The sequence below is a fragment of the Ornithodoros turicata genome, chromosome 5 (assembly GCF_037126465.1).
Source record: "Ornithodoros turicata isolate Travis chromosome 5, ASM3712646v1, whole genome shotgun sequence".
NCBI lineage: Eukaryota > Metazoa > Arthropoda > Arachnida > Ixodida > Argasidae > Ornithodoros > Ornithodoros turicata.
Window position 1 is genome coordinate 19075018 of NC_088205.1, and position 3369 is coordinate 19078386.

At 46.5% G+C, this 3369-nt stretch overlaps 1 long non-coding RNA gene across 2 annotated transcripts; it reads left to right on the forward strand.

Moving 5' to 3' along the window:
• Nucleotides 1–1288: 1288 nt before the first annotated feature.
• On the forward strand, nt 1289–3369 carry LOC135395355 (uncharacterized). 2 transcript variants are annotated; one of them, XR_010423035.1, is made up of 4 exons: nt 1289–1588; nt 1662–1792; nt 1873–2161; nt 3181–3369. It is a non-coding gene; the product is annotated as an uncharacterized LOC135395355 (long non-coding RNA). The 2 variants fall into 2 exon arrangements; XR_010423034.1 differs by lacking the exon at nt 3181–3369 and having other exon boundaries at nt 1873–2342.

A 3369-nucleotide genomic window follows, 5' to 3' on the forward strand; every position in this document is an offset into this window, starting at 1 on the left:
TAACAAAAGAGCACAAACTGGAATGTTCCTGGTACAGTATGTGGGGCAGTTCAACTGCGCTTCTGGTCTGGGCAGCCGAAGGAAGAGCAGAAGTAGAGATGGAGCGAATACGGCTCACTGCAAGAAAACCATACAAAGGGAGTTAAATGTACAGGTGAATATGCAACGGTGCCAAAAATGGGAGATGTATCACAAGAACGTGAAACTTGCTCTCAAACATGATGTGGCAGGGTATAGGCCAAAACTGATCTTTTGTCAGCGGAAGTCCATTGACGTTCATAATTATCGCAATTTCGTATAGTATTTGACTTAATCCCTCCAGTGCGCACCTCTTGCCAAACCGAAATGGCAATATTTTCCATCTTCCATTCCTTCCACACCGGATGCAAAACGTGGGGTTCGTAGCAGGACGTTGCTACCGCAAGCTGGGAGATCGACAAAATGACGGCTGCGTCTTCAGCAATTTCAACACTTTTGTCAGATCTACATGTGACACAGACGATGCAAGCGCCCACAACCTCGGCCGCTCTTCAAAGTTAGCATGCAGAGGAACACTGGATGGGGAAGCGTCTCCTTCGTATTCTTGGTTCTGACAACTCGATTCCATAGATGTTTCACTCAACACGGTGTCAACGTTGTGAAAGGGTAATAGACTAGAAACCGCGAAAATGTTAGCTGGCACAGCCGTGTTCTCAACGGACACAGAACGCATTTCATATCTTCGAAGGGCACGTTTTGGAGGAAGTATAAAAGCAGCAAAGGGCACATTAATTGCTGATAAGTTTCCTTGCACCGCTTTCCGTAAGTGACGGTGAAATGTTTGTCTACATTTCTTCATAGTGATGCAGCCCACAAATAATCCGAACATGTCACCTCGTCTGCAAAGAGTAAAGCAACTGGGAGACGCGCTTTGTGTTTCAGCTGCATCTGCCTGACGTGGTCATGATGGGTCTGCACCCGCAATAGTGGTCACATAACAATGCAGTTCAAGAGTGCGGAAACTTGAAATATACTTACTACTTTTGCTTGCCATTGCTAACGACAGTTCCGTAGCAGAGTCGCATCACAATGGACGCCCGAGCGGCCTCCTTCCCGCCGCTTTCCGCACTGCTCATCGCCGAACGTCCCAATTTGACATCCACAGGGCGATTTCGCGGATTTCAAATGCTGCGTTTCAAACGCACATCCTACCAATGTACTAAATACATCGCCTGTGGGACTGCGGATGTTGGGACCTGTTTGGGATGTCCCTACAAAGTTTCGTGTTGTCTGGGAGCCGTAACAGCTATCAAATAGCAAGCTCAACGATCCCTATCGCCAAATATGTGTGCCCCGCTGAATAATATGTGTGCCTCCTGAGCCGTATATTCGTGTGCTTGTCGAATAATCCGTGTGCCGGCTGAATATGTGTGCCTTCGCTGGAGCGTACTACGTTGTTCCGCGCTCCGCCCGTGAGGAGTGACGTGGCACCGCGTATTCTACCGCAGTGCATTCGTCGCTGTGTTCGTGCCTGTTATGTGCGCTGCAACCTCGCCTTTGAAAGGACGACAACCTTGCTTTTTAATTACAAGTTTAATGTTTGCTTAAGGTAAGTCAACCTGGCTGTGATGCAACGTACGACGCCTGCGTTTTACTTGTGTTTAACAATCGTTCTGTTGCAGACGATGGACACATTGCAAATGGCGGCAGGAGTGGATCGGCTACATCGGTGAAGCGACGATTTATATTACAAGCGAGGCTAATTGTATTCTTTCGTTATAGGTGAACGTGGGACTGTATCGACTGCAAGGACGTGAGTTACAAAAAGCTGTAATATTCTAACATTAACGTTTGAACAATACCAGCGTGATGTTCACTTCGGTTTCTTTACAGGTAGTGTCCTGTCTCAACGGTCACGCATATGCGTGCAAAACTGCAACTGCTTCTCACATCGAAGAGGGGTCTGGTGCCACATGCTCGGACAATTATTCGTCGGCCATTTCGTTTGAGGAACTGTCGTGTTCGTCACTAAGGATGGTCTTGGTTGAGCTTTGCAGTGCCAGCCTGGTGCATCGGAGGGGTTGTGTCCATGCAACGTGTGCTCCATATGTGTGTGTTGGGATTAGTAAACCGTGTATGCTTTCCATTCGGCCAACGATGATGTACTGGATGAAATTTAAAGGTATGTGCACGCCAATAAAATTTGGTGTTTCAAGTTCAATGTCCTTGGTGCATTTTTTCCCCTATTTTCTTCTTCTTCTTTTTTCTTTTTCTTTTTTTGCGAAGCCTGGAGATCATTTTCTTTAGAGAACTCGAGAGGCATAATGTGTCTCGCGTATTAGTTGGTACAAGTATTCCTTCATTACGTCGGTACACTGTGGCTCCTGGCGTCAGCAGCGATGTCGTACCAGTTGTTTCAGGGGGTACAGGGCACGTACAGCTTTCGCAGGCTTCCTCTTGAAGTCATCTGGTGCACTTTTTGAGAAATGTGCCAGTTGATCAGGCGGCACCTATCCGTCAATGGGTTTAGAATGTACATTGTACCTATTCGAGACGTACTTGTCTGAAGTTGGAGTTTCGGGCTTTCACAGCATTCTGCAGCCTCTGTGAAGAGTCGTTGCAAGTAGTAAGCAGCAGGCAGGTCGGGAAAAATCTGCTGTGCCTGTTTATTACTCACTACCTGCAGCGTGCCGCAGAATGCAGCGAAACCATGAAACCCAAATGACAGACAGTATGTCGCCAGCAGTACATGTCCAGCTCAATATGACTTTTTTTTAGAGCATTCAAGAAAACCAGTGAAGCGAAAAAGCCGCTGCTCCTTGCTCGCTCTTTCGCTGCTCCTTGAGGGCACCTTAAGCTTTAGCACACTTTGCTATACTGGCGTCAGGAGTTTTAAAGCAGTGTTGCCCAGCAGGACTTTACATCATTCTTGTTGAATGTTTCTTTTAAGACCCCAGAACAAAGGGAGACCGAGCTTTGTTATGCAATGCACAAAGCAGGTGCTTTGTATCCTGGCAAGCAAGAGTTTCATGCCATATATAGCTTCGGTGGTAATTACGGTTCCAGTATTGATATGTGGTGTTTGTCTGGTTTGGCCTCATTAGAAATACAAAGGATTGTAACTGCGGTAGCAATTGGACCTCAAGCACTATGAAATAAAGAACCAGTATACTTAACCTACGTCTGGACTTTTCTTTTCAGGTGCATTTCCCAAATGCTGCAGTGGCTGTGCATTTGGTGCTCGTGGAAATTTCTTGTGTCCTGAGTAATTAGCAGAGAGGCACTCCCCTGAATTATGTATGAGTAATTCAACTCCTCATTTATTGGACTGCGTACATGTGGATAGATTCACAGTTTCTGGCTGCTGGCATTTGTGAGAACTATAGCATC